Below are 21,895 nucleotides of genomic sequence, written 5' to 3' on the forward strand. Positions count from 1 at the left end.
CTTTTGACTTTATTTGAGGCATTTCTTTTGGCTAAACAGATTTTTAAAAATTTCTTTACGTAATAAAATTTATCAGACATTTTCTATGTGACTTTTGGATTTTCTGTTTTGCTTAAAGGTTTTGTTTACTCCAAGACTGTCAATATATCAACCAATGCTTTCTTTTGGAAATTTCATGAGTTATTTCTATGTTTAAATCTTTAGGCCATCTGTAATGATAATTTTATTTTCCACAGGAAGAATAAGATTTTTGAAAAAGATTTGTGAAATATTTTGCATTTCATTAAATCAGAAGGAAGGTACCAGATATCCTTTCTACTTCTGTCTTCTTTTACGTAACATCTTCTAATTAAACAACAAATACGTCATTCATGGTAGGAAATTTGGAAAATACAGGGAAGTATAAGAAAGAAAATAATATCAGTGGTAAACACAGCAGCAGAGATAAACCTTGTTAGTATTTTTGGCTTATTTACTTAGGCACAATTATAATTTTCATAAAATTGGGATCACACATTATATATAGATGAAGTTTCTGATTTTCGATTTAATATTGAACCATCAGATTTTTAGCTCCGTATCATTGCCTAGTCTTCAAAAACATCATCTCAAAGAGTTGTATAATATTATATGCATGTGGTATAATGATAACTATTCCAACAATTTAAGAATGGATTAATGAGAGTGAAAATAATGCATCAAAGATTTGCACATGTTGAAAATATTTTCAAATGACTCCTCTGATAAATAGTACTTATTTCTACTTCTGCCAACTGTGTTTAAGGGCACATATCTCAAATGAAATATTTTCTTTTAATCTCTGCCGGAGTGGAAGATGACAAATGATTTATTGTTAGGGACTCTTTCTATGCAATGTGACTTGTGCACAGAAGGAATGTCCAGGAAACTAACTGAGGATCCCTTAAAGTCCTCAGGTCCCCAGCTGCTCCAGTCCTGTGTTCCAGATTCCTGATAATACCTGTGAACTCAGAATCCACAGCAGGAGATGACTGCCTCCCTTTTCCAAAGGGCTAAAAATTCCATCCAGCACAAAAGGCCGATCATTCTTCGGGTTGTTGTGACTCAGAAGTTTTACGTTCCCTGGCCCTACCAGTCTCCTGAGGAGAAAACCTAAGCTTAGATCTAGGCAAATGTGAGATCTCCAGAGGGAGTCAGCAGGTAAAGAGCAGGAGAGGAAAGGGGAGAAGAGAGGAAGAAACAGAGAGGAGAAAATGTTAGGTCCCGCCTCTGACTCTCATTTGTCCCAATGTATTTGAAGAAATGCAATGGCTGACACATCAGGCTCCAGGTGAGGTCTTAAGATCTGAGTCTCATTAAGGGAGTGGTGGTTTATCAGGAAGGCATGTTTTCTTCATGTTTAAAACAGCAACGGTGTAGCCATGGGACTAAGGAGGGTGGAATGTACAAGGTCATTAAACCAAGACGTCTCAAGGTCTTTCTGGTGAGTGGATTCTTGCTCGGATGAAAAGAGCTGTACAGCATTGACTAGTCTCCGAGTTTCCATTTATAAAGAAAAAGGGAAAAAGAGAGAAAGATAGAAGGTAATAAAAACAGCACTTAGCAAAAGTGTTTTATATGTCAATCACTGTATAGATGACATATTATCTTATTTGATCTTCACAACAGCCTAGGAGGTGCTATTATTCCCATTTTACAGATGAAAAACTGAGGATCATAGAAGTTAAGAAACTTAACATGGTCACACAACTAGGAAGTAAATGGCAGAGCCACAGTTTAAATGTAGATGTCTGATTTCCAAGCTCACGTTCAGTCCATGAAATTCTGATTCTATTGTGAGCGAAGCATTGAACATCTGAAGACTTGACTATCCCATTTTTAAATCTGTGGAAGAAGCAAACATAATTATATAGAGTTATCAGAGGCAGGAACATCCTCTAGTGGCTTGAAACATGTAAAGTTCTTTGTAAATTTGATCATCATGATGCTTATGTGTTTTCAGAGCCATAACATGAGACTCAACGTTTAATTTTTTTCCCATGATAACCTATTTATAGCGCAGGAAGCCAGCATGCTCTATACATAGAGGATAATGAAATCTTATTTTAACAATTCATAAGTTTAAATTTAATTAACTACTAAGTATGCTTGTGTTTCCATCCATGATCAACTATTCCATTGAAAACAGTGCAAGTCTGATCCAACAACCAGAGTCAGACCTATAGCAAAACTCTCGTGTAGGAGAAGGACGCTGATGGTGATCCAGTCTCTGCTCTCCATGCCCTTTTCTCCAACTGCTCGCTGCACTTTTTCTCAATCTCTTTTTCTTTGCCCATCAAGACCTGTTCTCAAGAGGCCTAGGATCAGGTACCTTCAATTTAAGATACATGTTAAACAGTGAGCTACTGGGTATCTAAATTATTGATCTCTTAGCTACAAGAGGTACAGGAGCAGAAGAGAAGAAAGGATGGAGGAGGGAGAGGAAACTGAGCTTTGTCCTTTATGCTGATAGTGATATTATTGTTAAATCAACCCCCGGTAACCGAGTGACAGAGTGAGAGAGAGACACAGGTTTTTCTTTTCTCTCTATAGAAAGATCACGGACATTGTTCAAGAATGTAGGTTGGAGACAATGTGATGAAATGGGAGAAACATAGCCTTCAAGTCCTGAGACCTGGGATTTAGTTCTTACTCTGCCACGCTCTAGTTTCACACTTCGGGCAAACCACTCTTCCTTTTTGTACCTCCATTTCTTCCACTGAAAATTTAAAAGGTTGAACAACTTCTTAGGACTTTTAGACTTTGATTTTCTATGGTTCTAACACTTGAGCATCCTTGATATCACAGCACTTGGATTAGTGACTATTATGTTTATAATTCATAAATAAGCAGGTTTACACTACGAGAAGAACATTTCCATCTCCAAGCTCAAGAGCATATTTCCCCTTTCCCGGTGTGTAGAATAAGTTCTTGTATGCTGAAATTAAATTATCATTGATTTTTCACCCAAACTCCTACCTGTCAGGACACATCATTTCCACCACAATCTAGGACTCTTCCTTCGCCCTCCTCTCACAAATGCTGTCCTCTCTTCACTGGGCAGTAAAGCAAGACTGAATTCTGCCTCTTGCCAGTTGCTTGACATAAAACAGAGCATTAGGACCATGAGGATGACAGAACCTGACACCTCACAGGATTCGTGTGAGACTAAACAGGATCTTGTATGCAAAATTATGTGCAGGTTGCAAAACCAGTACAAAAGGAAGGTGAGAAGTAACGATGATGACAAAAAGGAGAAGACATTCCATGGGGTTTTTACTCTCCTTTTCAAAAAATAACCCACTGTTATTTAATGTTGATATACATTTTCTTAATCTATTACACATCATAGGTGTTTTTATACAATGGCCCCCATCCTTTGTGTCCTTTTATCCCCCTTTCTCCCATTATCTAAGATAAGAGCTTTACCTTTGTGTAGAAATTGGGTGGTAGCCATGTGACTTCACTGCTTAAAATAAAAGCCACAACTGCTTTTGTCATTCTACTAGGCAAATACAGACATCCTGCCCCTACAGATGAAAAGACTCAGTTATTCTTTCAACCAATCAGGCACTGTGTTATGGTGAATTCATCATGGTCCCAAGCCTCATGGAGTTGTGTGATGCGAGAGGAAAAATAGACCAATGAGTAGAGGTGGTAGGAAATAGTGGTGTAGTGTTACATCCCATTTCTACTGTTCTGACAAGTACTTAGCCTTCCTATGTCTTAGTTTCTTCTTCTGTAAACTAGAAATAATAATAATACTATTGCCTGCTATATAACATTTTTGACAATTAAATAAGTGCTTATGGGTGTCTATCACATAGTAAGTACACGCTAATCACGAAGAATCCCAAATTTTCTTCCTCCTATTGCAGCAATTCAAGAATAATAAGACAGCTGAATGGCACCAACAGTGCCCAGGCTTCTTGGCTGAGCCGCAGCAAATGCCAAAACCACGTAGACAGAAATAAGCATCCTCCAGGTCCTGGCCTAAGAAACCAAAACCATCATCCTCTTCGTGACATATAGTCATAACCTGAGTCCTTGCCAGCTCTCAACCATAGCCACCCTACGTCTTTCTGAGAAGTCATTCCTCTGGGCTCTTTCCTCTGCTGGTAGCTCCCCAGACCTCCCTCTCCTTACACCTCATTCTCCTCCTTCCCCTGTCCAGGAGCTCCAATCGCAGCTGTGAAAGTGCAGGCTGCTGAGGGAAGGGTAGAACTTGGCTCCTCTCCCAAGGCAAGCAATTAGGGAACCATTCACTTCCCTTAATGGGCAAAGCAGCATTAAGCAGATGGAAGTCCAGACTCGGGTCACTCTGTAGAGAGCCCAAGCTGGAAGGGGGCTGCCAGTGTTTGTATGTGACCTCTAAATTGAAACTTAATTGGCCATTAATGGAAGTCATCTAATTAAAAACACTTGTAATTAAGCACGAAGAAGAAAAACAGCCTGAATTTTGGACTTGGAGAAAGCAGAAATACATCTGAGATATGATATAAACCCATACTTGAGAGCATATTCAATGACATCCTGTCTTCTATCATGCAATGCTTACACCACATAAAAAAACCTACCATTGTGCCCCCCACTCCTCAGCTTCACATTTCCAATCCAGAAATTTCAGGACAATTCATTGACAATGGGAGCAGTGCTAGCTCTGTGGTGTCTCTCAAGAGGTAAGACAAGAACAATTCGGAAAACATTCAGAAGTAATACGGAGTTGCTGCGACAGGTTGCAACAGAGCGGTTTCCCTTATTCTGGACCCCCAAGACTTAAGGGGTCCTATAGGACAAGAATGGAGGTTCTTAAACTTATTTTTTCTGCATTTCAAAAATGCAAATAGGAGTAGCATATTGACCTGCAACAAGGAGGCAAAAATGAGGAAACAGAGCCTCAGAGGTCAAGTTACTTACCCAAGGTCACAGAGCCGTACTCGGCAGAGCCAAGGCTTTACAGTAATCCTGCCTGTCCTCTCTCATAGATAATACCTGCAAACTGTAAAGTACATCACCAACAGATCCAAATTTACCTTCTTGGGGTGAAGCAATGGCATCCCAAATCCATATGTCATAATACAACTCCTAATTTGTGTGTAAGTCTCCTAGCCCAGTGCCTGGCAGTTAGAGGGCAGAGGAGCAGCTAAGAGTGCCGTTTTTGGACCCAGAATGCCTGAACCAGATCCTCACTCTGCCACTTACCAGCTGTGTGACCTTTGGGAAAGTTCCCTCTGTATAGCTCAGTTTGACCATCAGTAAAATGGGGGAGAACAGTCCTATCCCATTAGAGAGAAAGAAGGCAAAAAATATTCTTCAAACAGGGTCTGGCACATAACGAGCCCTCATAAGAGTTACGCCAAGATGAACGAGTGTAGTCTTTCCCCGGAGCTCCCTTGCCCAATATGTTCCTAAACCTCCCTGTGTGCTTCCTGGCATATGTAATAAGATCATTTCTAGCTCCTCTCCCAGCTCTAAACTAAGATACTCATGTAATCCTCGGAGGCTGTAAGAGGCTTCAATAACTGCCCCAGGTGCCCAAACAGACCATCTCTGCACCACCACTGTTGCAAAGGCAGCTGCCAAGAAGTGGAGAGGCCATGCCACCCCCTGCTGCGCAGCCAGCACTGTCCAGCCCTCGCCCACTCTAATCCTCCTGACACGGGAGAGAGCCCGGCTGCCTCTGTGCCACACTGTCCCAAGCATAGCCTGGACTCACCCAACTACCATAGCATACGCTTAGACCTGCTTGAGGGTCTCAGCAGACATCAGCCTGTCTCTCCCCCTTACTAGCCTACCATCCAATGAGAGCAGTCGCATTCCCAGTACCCTCGGGTCCAGGTCCCAGCCAGGCTTTTTCTGTCCCAGGATCACCCCCTGCCAGGGCTGGCTTCGTGGGCATGTGATCGGCATAGTCGCACAGGACCCCATGCTCAGAAGGGCCCCACACTTGGGTTTTAATGCTCTATATTGACTATTTTGAAATTCTTAATAATATTATCTTTGAATGTATGTTTTATAAGTAAATCTTGACAGGACAGGGCTGGGGGGGCTGTGCTGCTGGTTTGGAAACGTGGTCCACCTGATTATCCGGTCACCTCCCCACCTCTCTGGGACAGATTCTCGGCCACTCTGTTCTCACCCAGGCCCTGTTACTGCTGCCTCCTCTGCTTAGGTCATGTGGGCAAGGGGAGGCCCTCATCCTGCAGTTGAATTTTGCCCCGGCAGGGTCCTGGGCATAGATAAAAGGAGACTCTGGCTGGAGCAAGGCAGCAGCTGTACATCCACACCTGGATTGGACCAAAGAGACTTTTGGGGGCAACTGGGGGTGACTGGCAGTGGGGTGGGGGCGGGGCTCTTGCCATGTCCCTGCACAGAGTTTGTAATCCCTTGGCATCTGCCTGTCCACCAGGGTTTGGGACAGGGGGTCATGAAAAGGGGATACTGATTTCCCCAGCCCTGGCCAGGGCCCGCATTTTCATTCTGCACTGGGTCTGCAGATGTCAAGGGCCCCAGCACTTTCTCAGGATGACTGGCCATGGTAACACCAGTTACCTTTAGGGAGAACCCCATGTCCACCACGAGAGTGCATTCAGACCCCATGACCCCAACAAGTCAAGGTCCTTGGATCTTACCTGTGACTACTTTGTAATCAGAGAAATATGAAGTCATGATTATACCACAGGGTTTTGTATGTTACTGAATTCCAAAAAAGTGGCCTTTCAGGATTTCATTGCTTCAAGGCTCCATTATGACAATAATAATCGTTAAGTAGACCAGGGAACCAACGACAGTCTAGTTTTGTTATTCAATTGGAAATGGTGAAAGAAAACATTGTTCAGGAAGGTTTTAATGAAAGAGAGGACTAAGCAGATCAGAGTAAGACTATTAATTCAATAAGCTTCATAAAACCTTAGAAACATTTTGAGCAGGGGAATAGTTAAAAAATTAATCAAAGCAAGCTTTGGGAGGCAATGTCTTTGAACATACTGCCAAGGAGGCAGCCCGTACAGCCATGGAAGCAGCACCTCCTATCCTAAAAAATAAATATGACCCAAGACAATGTCTCATCTCATTTGAATCCCCGGGACTCCCTCATATGTGTTTAGGCTCCTATCATGTTTACATACACAGGACATCTCCACCCAAAAATGTCTGTAAATAAAAGCAGCCGTCCCTGGAGGATGGGGTGGATGGAGAAGTGTTTAAGGAGTCTTGTGCTTTCCTAAAAAAATGACAACTCAAACCAAACCATCTCGTTTCCCTTGTCCCCACTCACTCCAAGAGGGAGGCAAACAATTCCTTGTCATGTGTCGTGTGGTCTTTAATGTCACCGTCTCAGTGTTGACACATGATTCCTTTTACATAGTTGTGCTGAGGTTTTGGATGAGGTTAAGTGGCCACGCGTGTGCTATTCACTTTTTATGAAGCTTTTGGCCACTCTTCTATCTCCTGCCGTGTGACTCAGGCAGGAAGCACTGGTTGAAGGAGTGAGAACACTGCTAGTAGCCGGGATGAACAGAAGGGACATTGGTTAAAAGAGACCTAAATAGTTCCTCTTCCCTTTAGACAGTGGCCCCCACTCCAAAGAGGAAGTTCCCAAATTTCCACCTACAAAGCGTTTAATGGGTGGATAGTCCAAAAGAGGTTGTGGTTACAAATTTCAGCTGTGACTGGGACCATATCCCCCCCTACCAATAGTAGAAAATGCATCTTTTTCATCTCTTAATCTCCAGGACTTAGCACAGTGTTGGAATGTATTAGGTGAAGAAGCAATGTTTTTGGAAGGAAAGGAGGAATATCTTAGACATTACGACATGGCAAATAATGCAAGGGTTTTCCCTTCAAATAGGGATCTCCTCCACTAGTTTTAAAGAATCTTCCTGAAATTTGTTTTTATCACAGAGATAAACATGGTACTAACTGAAGGCTGTGAGCCTCCTGAGGTCAGGCACCACATGTCCGTCATTTCCCTGCTGATCGTGGTGCCAGACACAAAGTATTGGGGGGGCAACAGTTACGTGTGAGATGGAAAACGTTCCACTTCCGGTGACTGCACTGAGTTAGGTCAGGTCGGGTCATCAGCCCCATTTCAGCGTAACTGGCCCTCCTTGTTTGTGTGTGATTTTGGAAGCAGGACTAAGACCAAATTTCAGAGCCTTCGCTTAGTACAAGTGAGCCCCCGTCGCCTGCTTTGTCAGGGGCCCCACAAAGGTCTGCAGGTTGGTGAGCCCTGCAGACCCCGACCTTCCTCCCAGCTGGGTGCGAGCAAGGCGGTACTGACAAGGCAGTCAGGATCGACCCGCCCGGAGCAGGGGCCAGAGAGCTCAGCAGGCTCCCTCACCACTTACTTTCCCACTCGCTGCTTCCTTTGGGGCCCAAAAGACAAGATCCGAGAAGGTTAAACACCATAATAATGTGCTCCGTAAAGCATGAAGGAGGCCTGGCAACCCCTCGACTCTGCAAATCCCCAATCAGTAGAGACTAAATTGATCAAAATGGTAAAGTTGCCAAGCTGCTGCTTGGTTTCAGAAACTCTCCAGGTCTGGACCTGTGAAGGGCAACTGCCCAGAGGAATTTAGCTCTGGTCTGTTGGAGAAAGAACACAAATTTTGGATTATTTCTATCTCCAATGGGCCATGATTGGAAGATGGATGCCATCAATCTGATCTAGTCTGTTTACAAGAAATACTAAAATAGAAACAGGAAAGGCCAAGGTCCAAGGGAACTGGAATCCTTCCCCAACCTGCTCAGGCACCGGAACCTAAGTGCTGTGCATAAACGTCCGTCAGACAGTGATGAATGTCTCCGTCCAGCCACAACCATTGAGAGAGGAAAACAGCTCCCACCGAGGGACAAGCCAGCCATAAACCCTCCAAAACACAGAGCTCTGAAAGATTCCTGAAAACACAGCAAGGCATTTAGATTTAAAAAAAAAATAGGAGCATCTTCCCCAGCACAAACGCATCATTGTTATCCAAGGAGCAATAAACTGGATGTTTGGAACACCGATGTGTGACACCCTTGCTTGACAGATGTCTCGCCTCTAGGGGAAGATGCACATGAGACAGGAAAGCTCAATTCTGAGTTTTAGACTGTAATGTCTTTTTGCTTTAACGGGCATGTATATTTGCTACTGCCTCACAGATATAGAATAGGTAAGAGGTATGATCAATCTGTTTTTTTTGCAAAAAGATTCAGGGTGGAAAAAAAGATAGATATCGATTCAACACCTGATAACAAGGTTATAAATAATAAGGGCCATTGCTTTTGATGTACAGAGAAGCCCAGTGGTCCCCAAAAGCTGACCCCCAGATCAGCATCAATATTATCTGGAACATAACAGAAATGCACAGAGTCAGAAGCTTTGAGACCTAGCGATGTGTGTCTGACAAGCCCTCTAGGAGATTACAATGCATGCTAACGTATTAACAATAATGACATTATTGTTAGTAGCACACATTATTAAATGTTATTGTATAACCTTATATAATAATAAAAATCCCAATCACAACCAACCCACACCAATTAAATCAGAAGATCCCTGCCCCGCGCCCTCAGGGATATTCTGACTTAACTGGTATGAAGTGTGACTGGGGCTTTTATGAGCTCCCCCAGTGATTCTAATGTGCAGCGAAGTTTGGAAACCTTGGGATTAAGAGTAAAGAATTGATTCTCCACGTAAGTCTCTCATCCTTTCTTGTACCTGGCATCTGCAGCCACTTCAGTTTTGAAGAGTAAACGATCAAGGGGTCACTCATCTTTCAGAGTCGATACAAAAATGTAGGTAGAAAGGCTGCACCCAGGCAGGAGCACTGAGCTGTGGCCAGGCGCTAAAAGACGCAGCCCCTTCGACTGAGTCCCCGGGAGCCCCTGTGCTCAAACCCAGCAGCTGTTTCACCGTGGATTTGCTACTCTTTTTTGAAAAATAAAAATGCATGTGTCAAATGATATAAACATCGACAAATATTAAGCAACCATTCGTTTTAAAAGTGGTAATTTGGAGCGAAGTTGAAAAGTCTGTTATGATTCAACGACTTTCTCACTAATATTTAACTCTTCTCCCATCAACTCATCCTATTTTGCTGCTTTCGAATTAAAAGCTTTCTCAGTAATTTGACTTCATCTTCCGGTATAGCTCAGTCTGAAGATGACTCTCTCTCAGCATACCTCAAAACTCTGTCTCCACGTCCGAGGCAATCCAGTCCGTGGTTTATATTCCTCAAGAAAGGGATGTACTCCTTTGCCTTGGGTTGCAGCAAGATGGCAAATTCTAAGGGATGCTGGGCCTGGGAGTTAGGAACTCCTAGAGGAGTGAGGCAGGCGGAAGCAACCGTGCAGCAGAGGGCCATGGGATGAGTGTGGAGGCCAAATGCCTGGTCTGAAAATGCAAGGCAGAAAGGAGGCAGCAGAGCAAGTGAAGAGTGCCAGGATGCCCAGGAAACTGTGAGGGGCCAGTCAGGGGTACAGGAGCCTAGATTATACGCAGCATCATAGAAAACCCAAGCCATGAGGGGAGACTGAGTAACAGGAGTCAAGAACTGAGCAATGGGCCAAATTCAAATACTGTAACAAGGCATGGATGTTTTCAGTGGGAAGAAAAAAAAAAAGCGCATGACTCAGACTCTGTTTGAAACCAGACTTGGCTTACCCCAGGACAAAGAGACACAGAGAAGCAAGCTGCAGAGCCCAGGCTGCCCAGCGCAGGGGGTACTGCCCATAACAGATACTCAGCACTGGTTTGTTGAATGAAGAGATGTTCAAAGTTATTCCCAGTTTTAATCACATATGTTTCTCTACCACAGCATGTTTGCCTCTCAGCAGGGCTTCCCTCCCTGTTATCAATGAATCTGTTACAGCATCTGGAGGGTAGAATGGAAGTTTAGGTGCACTTTGGGTAAAACACACCAAGCTACGGGCTGGAAAATCTGGATTTGGGCCCCAGCTCAGCTTCTAACTAACTTTGTAACTCTTTGGGCAAGTTCTTTTATTACCTCTGCCTCTCAGATCCTCTCCAAGGAAACGAGGTAACCAGCACAGGAATACTAGGTGATCTCTAAAGTGTGCTCTGCTCTAAACCCGTTGGCTCCCCACAGCAGGTGCGATCCTGAAAAACCTTATCAAAAATTGACTCGTCGTGTCCGATTCTGTGGAAACCTGCCTATCACTGGCTTCCTGCGGTTGGTGAATTTCCAGACATTCTCAAGACCTCCGTGGTCAACGGGAAGGAAGTCTGATCGTTGAGGCTGTTGGTGGGACTACAGGAAAACCCTGTGGGCATCCTGGGGTCAGACTTACAGCGCATTTGTTGGCTGACTTAGTTTAACTGGAAGTTTTGCAAGTTTTCCCCAAGGAAAGCCCTGTATTCTGCCAGCCTAGATCAGAGGCTGAAGAGTCAGATGTCTCCGTTTTAGCTTTGGCCTTTGTGCAGTGGGGTCAGAGGTGAGGGTCAGAGGAGTAAGGCTGTGGAGAAAAATATCCCAGACACATGACCAGTGTGGCATAAACACCCCGTTAAGTCCTCCCCTTTTGCAAGTTCCCCAGAGGACCAAGCCCGCACCCCAGACGGCTACGTGCTCGCCTGCATTCCCGGCCAGATGCGAGCTGGCCCAAGGGCAGCCATCTGGACTCTGAAAGCCCATTACAGCCCTAGCAGGCAGCTGAATCTAGTTAGAGATGACAGCCTCTCCCCGCCCGCCGGTCTCAGGCTTGAAATCACACACTTAGGAAGCATCTGCTTGGGACACGAGACGCCCCTCCCCTGGGGACTAAGGGAGGACGGGAGTGTGGGAACACAGGCACACAGGCAGACGCAGGTTCTGGGCAAGGTGCGGAGACGCCTTCCTGTCGCCCCACCCCTGCTCTGTTATCTTCTCCTGACTCGCCGTAAGGAGCACGTACACACAACACACACACACACACACACACACACACACACACACACACACACACACACGCCTGAATTCATTCTCTCAGGGATGTCATTAGAAACATGGCTTCGTTTAAAGCAGAAACAGATGAGAGATACCAGAACATCCAGGACTGTCGAGCAAAAAGCCGTCTGCACTGGTAACTGTCACATCCCCGGGCAGCCCAAGCCTGAGATGGGGGGAGGCTGCTCTGAGGTTCTTGGGCTGGGGCCATGGAGAAACTGTTTTCAGCTCCACAGCCCTTTTTCTGTGAACCTGTAGAAGGCCGTCTGTCGGCAGCAAGAAGACTAATGGCCACTCAGAGGATGGGGTGCACAGGAGCAAATTCCACCCTCCTCTGCTCCAGATGGCACAATGACTAAATGCACATCCTTCCCCCAAGATGGGTCAGGGTCACCCACTCAACTCAAGACAGCCTTATGTCCAAAACAGAAAATGAGGACAACGAATGTCGGTGGAAGTCCCGAGTGTCACGCCATTCCTCGCATGACTGGCTGTGTCCCGCCACACCTAACCAGGCTTTTGTGAAGACCCCACGTTTTCTTGCTTCCATGATGAGCACAGCCTCCCCCTCCTTCCTGGAATGCCCTCCTGCTCTGCTCTGCCTCATAAGCCCTGGCGGAAGCAGGGGAGTGGTCCAGAACACGACCTCTGAGTGCCAGAACTCCTGGGTCCAGATCCCAGCGTTGCCACCCTCAGCCAGACTCTTCCCTAACTTCTCTCCCCTGGCTTTCCTTTCCTGCAACGTGAGGCTGATGGTGACACAGCAGTTGCTTCACGCGGTTGTTTTAAGAATTGAGCACAGAAGCTTCCCTGATTCTTCTCTCATCTTCTCTCACCATTCTACCCAACAATTCCTGCTTGGAGTGATCACATTGTCTTTCAGTTATTAGTTTAAGATGCCTGTCTCCTGCCCTGGTTTTGAGTTTCTCAAGGAAAGAGATCGTGACTTACTAATTTTCACATCGCCAGTACAAAATGTTTGGCATCAAGTAGGTATTTGAAAAAAGCGTATTGAATTAAATTGGATGAGAAGCTAATCATAATAATAATACCCTTCAGCCCATGGGTGGTAACTATGGGATAGGCATGTTGCTAAGAAAGGTACTCATATTAATAAGCAGTTTCATTAAATTTCAGCTATGTTCTCATCACAGCTCACATGTTTGACTTTCAGAAGCATAAAGGAAAATCGCTATTATAAACTAAAATTCGAGGACTTAAGGCAAAGAAAAAGAGCCAACTGGAGACGTGGAAACAAAGACAAATATTGGTCTTCAACAGAGAGAGAGATGTAAGAGAAGTGTCATCTTGGAGTCTGTTAACACCAAGAAAGGCGGGACTGTGTGGCCACCCTTGCCTTTAGGGAGGCAGACTAAAGTCCAGAAAAGAGAAGTCTATGACCCAGAGATGTGCCTAAAAGGAGAGCGAAGTTCCTTGAAAATAATGAGAAAATAAGGAACAAAGGGAATTAGCGCAAAACCTAGGGGGTGCATGGGCTGCTCTCTATATTATATAGACATAAATAGATAGGTAGCTATAAATATATATACACATATACATACACTTCTCTCTCTATGTATATATACACATATATGTATACATTTATGTATATGTATTGTATGTATATGTATATATTATATATGTATATGTATATATATTATATATGGTATATGCATATATATGTGTATATATGTAGCAAAAAATGGAAGACACTCAGTCTACTTCCAGTGTGGCCTGGGAGAGGCATTGGTGGTACAGAGGTGAACTGCAGCTGCCTTCCACTAGGGCCTGGAACTGTGAGGACAGATGTCAAAAAGGCAACATCTGAGTTAGAAGAACACAGGAGGCTCCTTTTCGCAGGGAGAAGAGGTGACTGTCTAATGTCCAGATAAACAGAAAAGGAGAGCACCACGGCTTAAGAAGGGATGTCATCTTGACAGATGGCAGAGCTGAGGCAGATCAGCTCAGCTCCTGTTTGCTTCCTTCCTCCCCATCGGCCAGTTAGGAAGTGGGAGACAGCATTATCAAGTGAGAACTGATAACGAAAGTAAGTGAAACGACAGTGAGACAGTCCTTAGCAAGTTAAAAGAGCAAGTTAAACCTCCTGCCCAGGCAAATTTTATAAGACAACCATCTAAGTCACATTTGCGTGCCACCAGTCTTATGTTGTGAATTTAACTTCAGAATGGCTTTGGAGGTTCAGAATGAAGAGCGGACGTGAGACTTTGGGCAGGACCCTGAAGGAATCATATTTTAAACTGATACCGAAAACTCATCTCTATTTCACTTTAACATCAAAGAAGAGAGAATGAAATCACGCTGCTTAGTTTTGTCCTTTAAAAAAAGTATTTTTTTAAATGTGTTTTAAAAAATGTGTTTTTTTTAAATGTGTTCTAACTTCTATCATGAAAAAACAAATAGTTTCAGCATAAGTCACGTTAAAAAATGAAAACCCAACTTAATGAAACAGGATGTGGGGGACTATAGGACAGCAAATGTTAAATGTAAAACAAAGGTGAAGGGAAGAAGAGAGGGTCCACTTACCGGGTCAGACAGGAGCCCATGCTGAGTTCTCATTCACCCACCAGAGGTCTTGCCCAGGCTCAGGCATTCCCACTGCAACCCGTCCCATCGCAGCAAGGCCTTGTGCAGAGTGGTTTAGGAGCGCCACCCTGTGTCAAATTCAGAAACTACAAGTTTTCACTTGAACAGCTTTAACTAGATGTATCCAACTGAAGTTCCAACCATAACCTAATTTCAGGTCAATGGTTACTTCTGTAGCCCATGCAACTCAATTTAAACACAGGTTTAATAGTCCTTTGTTGGATGATTTTTTTAATTGTCTGAAAGCAAGATAAAGTCATGGAACTGGATATTGTCACCATCATCACCAAGCGATAGCAAGTACTCCCTTGACCACACAAGTGTTTCAGGTGTTTCAAAGTGGAAGCCCTTTTATTTACCGACAATTCAATGCCCTTAATCTTTGTCTTTGAACCCTCCCTCTCCCGGCTTTATGCCCTACACCTCAGAGAACAGCAAAGCCTCACCCCCAAACATTTTCTGTGTCTTGAAACCTCTGCCATTTCAGGCAACGGCTGAATCTCCAAGACATTCTTTTTAATCCAAATTTGGCTGAATTTAGAATCATGAAAGGATGAGCTTTGGTCCAAGGGATGTCGAAAGAGGAGCAGAAGATGGCTGAGGGAGTATCAGTGTTGAAATGGGAAGTGCGGTGACCTGGGGGATGGAGGGAGGACAGAGGGAGAAGCAGGTGCTCCAACTTTAAGGCACTGCTCCACCCTATTTCCCTCCTAGTTCACATAAAATGTTAACACAGTCTGCTGCCTCATAAATTCATTTTCTTCCAATGACCATATAGACTAACCCGTATTTTCCTTGTAAAAGCAAAAAAAAAGGTCTTTAACTTTACTTGCAAAATAATAACCCTGACTTTATTGCAGTAAAAACAAATTTAATTTCTTCTTTCCTTGGTTTTAATTACAAACGGCCCCCAAATTAACTGAGATGCTTCTGCTGATTCCAAAAGATGCTTTGGTTCAAGTTATTTCTCTCTGATCATAAATTTCCCTAAGCATATGACTTCTTTTGTTTCATGTTCCTTGTTTATAGAATATTTTAAAGTGGTGAACAAACTTAATTTTGGAGTCTCTTCATCTTTCTACTTACTACTTCCTCCCTACTTGATTTTCACTTCCTTAGGGCAAGAATTATTTTTCTCTTTCTCAATGTCTCTCCTGATAGCACAGTGTAATGCTCAATGTGCATACATTGAATTAACCCAGAAAGAATAATGGTTGATGTGGAGGAAAACCCTTGACCATGGTGGTGACAGAATTCCAAAATCAATGGCCAAGGACAGGAGCAGAATCCCTGGCTGTAGGACTCCTTAAGAAGTAAGGAGATGTGAAAGCAATTAAGTGAAAAATCTTAAGAAAAGTCTCCAGCTTCTCAAAAGATAAACTCTTTAATAAAGAACCCAGGAGTCTGCAGCCTTTGAACTGTTGCCTCTGTGCAAAGATGGAGGAAATGAGGATGGGATGGAAGGAAAGGGAGACGTGAGGCAGGGAAAAGCTGAAACAGATACGTCTGTCTCCCACAAGTGGGGAGACACTGACGCTCTCTCTGCTCTGGGAGCTTCCACTTCCCTCCAGGAGCTTCCAAATTCAGCTGTTTGCATCTCCACAACCATTCCCAGGCTCCTTGTCTTAACAGAGGGAATGCTGAATGGAGATTTGAAGCCAAAAATATCTTCCATTTGTCAATTCCAGGGGCTGGGTCAGATAGGATCATTGCAAGCAGAGTGGTGGCATCAGCTTCTCAGCACTGAGTAGTTGAGTTCACAGTTGAACTTGCCTGCCTTGAAGCAAGATGTTTGAGGAGGCCTGTGGGCATTGATGGAGAGTGGGCGGGACGCCTCTCTGACGCTGGCGCACCCCACTCTAGGAAAACCCTGTCTACGCCCGTTCACAGGTGCTGCTGGTTGATAACCTCCCTACTTCCTTTATCTCCAGCAGGTGGTGCAAAAAGATTTGAGATGGTTTGGAAAATCTTCAAGACCCCAATTCCTCTAAAGATTGGTTTTGGGAAAAGGAAACTTCTGAAACCCAGATCTCAAGCATAAGAGGAGAGTCTGTGAAAAATGCCAGGCATGGAACGGGCATATATTGGCTAACTAAGTAAAATACAGGCTGAGACAGAGGGGTGGGGATTTACGGAGGTTTCCGGTCGCCTTGGATAAAGCAGCTTTTCATGAAACAGGTTTTTCCTTAAAGAAGAGACATTATGCTGTACACCGGAAGTGACACAACACTGTAAACTGACTATACTTCAATTAAAAAAAAAAAAAAAGAAGTATTTCAAAATGTTAACAGGCTGATGAGATCACAGGTTTTTTTTTTCTCACTATTTTCCCTGTACTTTTCTATATTTTCCAAATGTTCTGCACTAAGCAGATCTCTTAATTTCATACTTGCCAAATATTGTTATAAAAATCTCTTTTATATCAATATTTATTCACTATATTTCTAAGTTATATTGTTTCCTACTTCCTACCTTTGTAAGCCGCAGTTGGCAACAAAATTTAACTTTTCTTTGATAATTGGGCGTGTTGGAGATGGTTATGTACATTGCTGTAGCTGTAATTTTTCATGCTGTAAATATAATTGTAAGAGAAATGGAATGTGAACCGTTCTATCAACCCACACCATAGAGCTATGTTTTCATATTGAAATCCTAAGTTCTTTCACGTTAGAGCATTTTCTTTGATTTCTCAAACAGAGACGTATTATAGAAAGATTTTAAACAACGAGGTGACGTGGGTACGAATCTGGTGGAGCCCAAAAGAGAGACCAAAGCAGAGAAATCAGTTATCAGAATTGTCATGATTCAGGCATAAGGAGTCAAAAGGATGATGACAGCGAGAGGGAAGGAAGAAATGGAAGCAAGGGATACTCCAGCCAAGGAGTTAAGTGATGGACATTCAGGTCACAGAACAAAGAGGAGCCAGTGATGGTAACAAGTCCAAAGAGATGGAAAAATGAGAGTAACTTCAACAGAAGTAAGTAAATCAAACGGTGACGATGCTACGTTAAGACACGTCATATTACTGAAAATTTTATAGTAGATTAATAAGATGTGTTTGGTCATTAAAATAGTATAACTCCCAGTAGTAAAGAGAGTAAACATTAAGACAACAGCAATGTTTAATTTTAAAATATACAAATTATCTATTTGTAAAAATTGGAAATGAAAATTAGATAACACTGGCCCAGAAGAAAGGGCTCTGTAAGACTTTTTTAAAAGTCCCTCTTGTGGGTTGAATCATGGCTGCCAAAACAATGTGTTAAGTCCTAACCCCTGGTACCTATGAATCTGACCTTACTTAGAAATCTTCTTTAATGATGCAATCAATTTAAGATGAGTTCATACTGAATTAGAGTGGGACACAGAGGGAAGACAGCCATGAGAAGGCGAAGGAGGGGACTAGAATTATGCTGTCACAAGCCAAAGGAGTGGCTGGAGCTCCCACGACCTGGACAAGGTAAGGAAGTTCCCTCCTCTAGAGTCTTAGGAGTGCGTGTAGCTCAGTCCACACCTTGAGTTTAAAGTACTATCCTCCAGAATGATGAGAGTGTAAATTTCTGTTGTTTTCAATCACAGAATTTGTGGTACTTTGTTATGGCCACCCTGGAAACCACATACAGCCCCTCTTCAGCGCTCAGAGCGGAGAGGAGAGGTAGATGTTTGGTTCTGTAGGTGGGGTGGCTTTTACAAGACTGTGTCACTATGGAAATCCACTTCCTGTGTACGGTTACCCATTAAACAGCCGGTGAGAGCAGGAGCGTGCTAGTTCAATAACTCTGTGTACTTTTTCCTTGACGGGGGTGGCCCCTGCTGTTCTCTGATCACTGAATGAGGAAGGCTGAAGCCTCATTACCAGAAATAAAGAGGTTGTCCACCCTGCTTTCCTGGAACACCCCACCCCCACTAGAGAAACGTGCCCTCTGGGCACCTTAATGCACCACTTCCTCTCTGGCAAAGGCTGATGGTTTTCATAAAACTGACAAGCTCACAAATAGTTTATTTTAATGTAAAATGGAGAGACACAGGTCAAGAAGCTCAGCTATAAATCAGGAAGGAGCCAGTGGAGGGAACATGGAAGTCAACCTACAGCTAATATGGGATACCCATTACCAGTATTGGGTATACCCTGAAGGCTGTGATTTTCCCACTCAAAATACTTGTGAGACAGCTGGCATTATTTTAAAAACAGTCTCATCTTGTCCGTTTGATCAGAGAAGACCTAAAGTGCCCTTGGTTATTAAAGTGATGGGAAAATTAAAAGTTTGAGTTGCGTAAGCTTCCAGCGGAGCTTAACTTGCCAATTTCTTTTTTCTAATTTATGCTTAACTCAGCAAACATTAATTGAACCTTTATCATGAGCCACACACTGTGCTGCGTGCTGAAGATACCAATAATAATTTTTTTAAATCCTTCCTCTCCAGGATTTTGCAGTAAAAAAATGAAAAATAAAAGGTTAAAGAGTACTTAGGTTTTTTTTTTTTTCTAATTGCGATGCGTTAATGGTTACTGTTGAATGACATAAGAATAATGGTGGTATTAGTAATAGTAACGTCGAGTGTACTGTATGTTTTGCATGTAACAGGGGAACAGAGAAAAAAGTGTGCCTAACTCCCTCTGGAGAGATAAGGTTGCCTGCCTGCCCTCTATTCCTCTGAGGGGAACAAAAAAGCCAACTTTAGGGGTGGTGCGTGGTAATGAGCCAGGGAGAGAAAGAATAGTCTCTGCTAGGACCTTGAGCCTTGAGAATTCAGTCTGTCTTTGGCGAAATGCAAACAGCCCCGGGGAGGTGTGGGAAGGTATGGGAGATGAGGTGCTGGCTATATCTTGAAAATTTTTGTGTGAGTATCATTTTCTGCACCAACTCTTCTCAAACAGGTGTCCATAAATAGAATGGAAGGGATTTTTAATTTTTGTATAGAAATGTATGCATGCATGTGCATGTGCTTGGTCTGAAATACAATCTTAAAAAATTCATGTTAACCTAATATTCTAATGCCAGGATGACCACCTTGTGAGTGAGTCCTGCCACGTGACTTTAGATGTTGCTTTTGCATTCATCATGTTTGCACTGTTTAGTACTTATCTGGTTGCAGCCTGTCACATATGAAAGGTGGTGGACCTTCAGTAACTCGTAGCTATCTGTCCCCGGGTAGGAGTATCTGTGGCAGAGACTACTAGTTGTCTCCTAATATAAGTTTCTCCTTCTTTAAAGGAATGAAACCCCAAAGATTTAAAGAGATTTTTACATCTATGCAGATGTCCAGGGGAAAACAAATATCACATTGCCAGGATTCCCTTGGATCAAGCTGTGGCCTTGTGGATAAGTTCAAGTCAATAAATGATAAGCAGAAGTATCTTGCAGCACCTTCCAGAAACCTTCCTCAAAAGCAGGGTGACATCCCATATATGTCTGTGAGACTGAATTTGCCATTGTGTTTTTCAAATATCCCATGTCCTTAATGATTCTTAATTGATTCTCTTAATTATTGATATAGGCAAATTAACATTTTCACTGTAATTCTGGATGTTTGTTTTTTTCTATAGTTATTTCAATGTTCACCTTGTCTATTTCAAGCCCATATTTTGGGGAACAATTTTAAATATTTGGATCGTCTCAGTAACATTTAACTGAGAAACTTCACGTGATTTTATTGTTTCCACTTGTGTTTGTATTTAGAACCGTTTTGCTGTCATGGCACTCCTTTTTAAAAAAACATTCAATCTGACAATTCTAAACATTTAATTCGAAAATTTAGTCTTATGTATATATATATATATATATATATATATATATATATACATAATTACTGATACATTTGGACTTAAATTTCTATCTTATTTTGTACTTTGTTTCCTTCATCTTTCTCACTCCCTTTTCAGATTCATTGCGGGTTTTTCTGCCATTTCAATTCTTATCCTCTGCTAGCTTGTAAATCATACTTTCTTACTTAATCCCTTTGGTAGCTACCCCAGAAATAACATGAATCTTAATTTATGGAAGTATAATGTTAATTAATGTCTTTACCCTTCTCTTGGGCAATGAAGGAACCACAGAACACTTATTTGTTTTACTCCTTTGAAAACTCTGTGCTTTATTGCCATGCATGAAACATTTCATTTTCCAGATCCCACTTTTATACAGCCAGGATTCAGTGACTTGTACCCACTGACCTGCAGCTTTCTTTCCCTTCATTCCTTCTTGCATCTCAGTCCTGCATCTAAGAACATTGCTTTCTGTCTGAAGCACATCTTTCAGAATTTTATTTAGTGGAGAACAAACTCTACTTTTTTGTTTATCTGCCTGGAAATGTGTATAGAATTTGAGGTCGATACATTTTCTTTCAGGCTACTGAAGATACTCCACTGCGCTCTGATTTCTATTATTACTGTTTAAAAACCAGCAAAAATGTAATTGTCACTCTTGAATATAAGTTTTCCCTTCAGTCTGACTGCCTCAAAATTTTTCGTAACTTTTTATTATGGGGAATTTAAAACATGTTCAAAATTAGGAAGAATCATCTAATAAACCCTCTTGTGCCTATTTCCCAGCATCAACAATTCTCAACATTTCGCCAGTTTTGTGTCATCCGTTCCCACATAGGCAAACACTTAGACACCTGTTTTAGTATTTTATTTTTTTCAGGAGTACTTTAGAGCCAATTCAAAATACTGCATTGTATCTTTTCATCTGCAAACACTTCAGTATGTATCTCTGATAAGAACTTTATTAAAACAAGCACCATGCCGCCAGCACAACCAGTAAAGTTAACAAGACGCCTTGAAATCTTCCGATACCCATTACCCATTCTCCGTGCAAGTTTCCACTCGTCCCAAAGGTCGGCTTGTGGGAATCAAGATCTAAACAACAGATTGCTTTGGCTTTTATTTCTGTCAAGATTATTTTATTACGAGAGGCACCGGTTTGATCTTTTTTTTCCCCTGGCTGTTGATTTGTCAGAGAAACCAGATAATTTTCTAGAAAGACCCACATTCTCTCAAGTTGTTGAATGATTTCTTCCTAATTCCATGAATTGGTAGTCAGACCTAGAGGTTTGATTAGACTCAGGTTAAAAATATTTTAGGCAAGTCTACTTCTTCAGTATATTTATGATGAATAAAATGTTTTTCCTTCTTTCAGTGACTTTACGATTGTTCAAGTGGTGTCAGGTACAGCCCCCATTATGAAGTTTCCCTCAACCTTCCACCTAAGATTTAATACCACTGAGGACTATTGTCTAGGTCCATGGCTGCATTAGAGGTTGAAACATGATGATTTCCCTGTTTCTATTCCTTCTGCATCTATTAGCTGCAAGTCTTATAAAAAAAAAAATCTTTCCCTT

At 42.6% G+C, this 21,895-nt stretch overlaps 1 long non-coding RNA gene across 1 annotated transcript in view; it reads right to left on the reverse strand.

Moving 5' to 3' along the window:
* The window catches only part of LOC116658675, a 27,200-nt gene continuing 5,305 nt past the window's right edge, over window positions 1-21,895 (reverse strand). The window contains exons 2-3 of the long non-coding RNA XR_004313929.1: window positions 14,493-14,620; window positions 1-1,863 (exon numbers count right to left, since the gene is read on the reverse strand). This is a non-coding gene — a long non-coding RNA (uncharacterized LOC116658675). The remainder of the gene's footprint in view (window positions 1,864-14,492; window positions 14,621-21,895) is intronic.

This window comes from Camelus ferus, chromosome 21, assembly GCF_009834535.1.
Source record: "Camelus ferus isolate YT-003-E chromosome 21, BCGSAC_Cfer_1.0, whole genome shotgun sequence".
Classification (NCBI taxonomy): Eukaryota; Metazoa; Chordata; class Mammalia; order Artiodactyla; family Camelidae; genus Camelus; species Camelus ferus.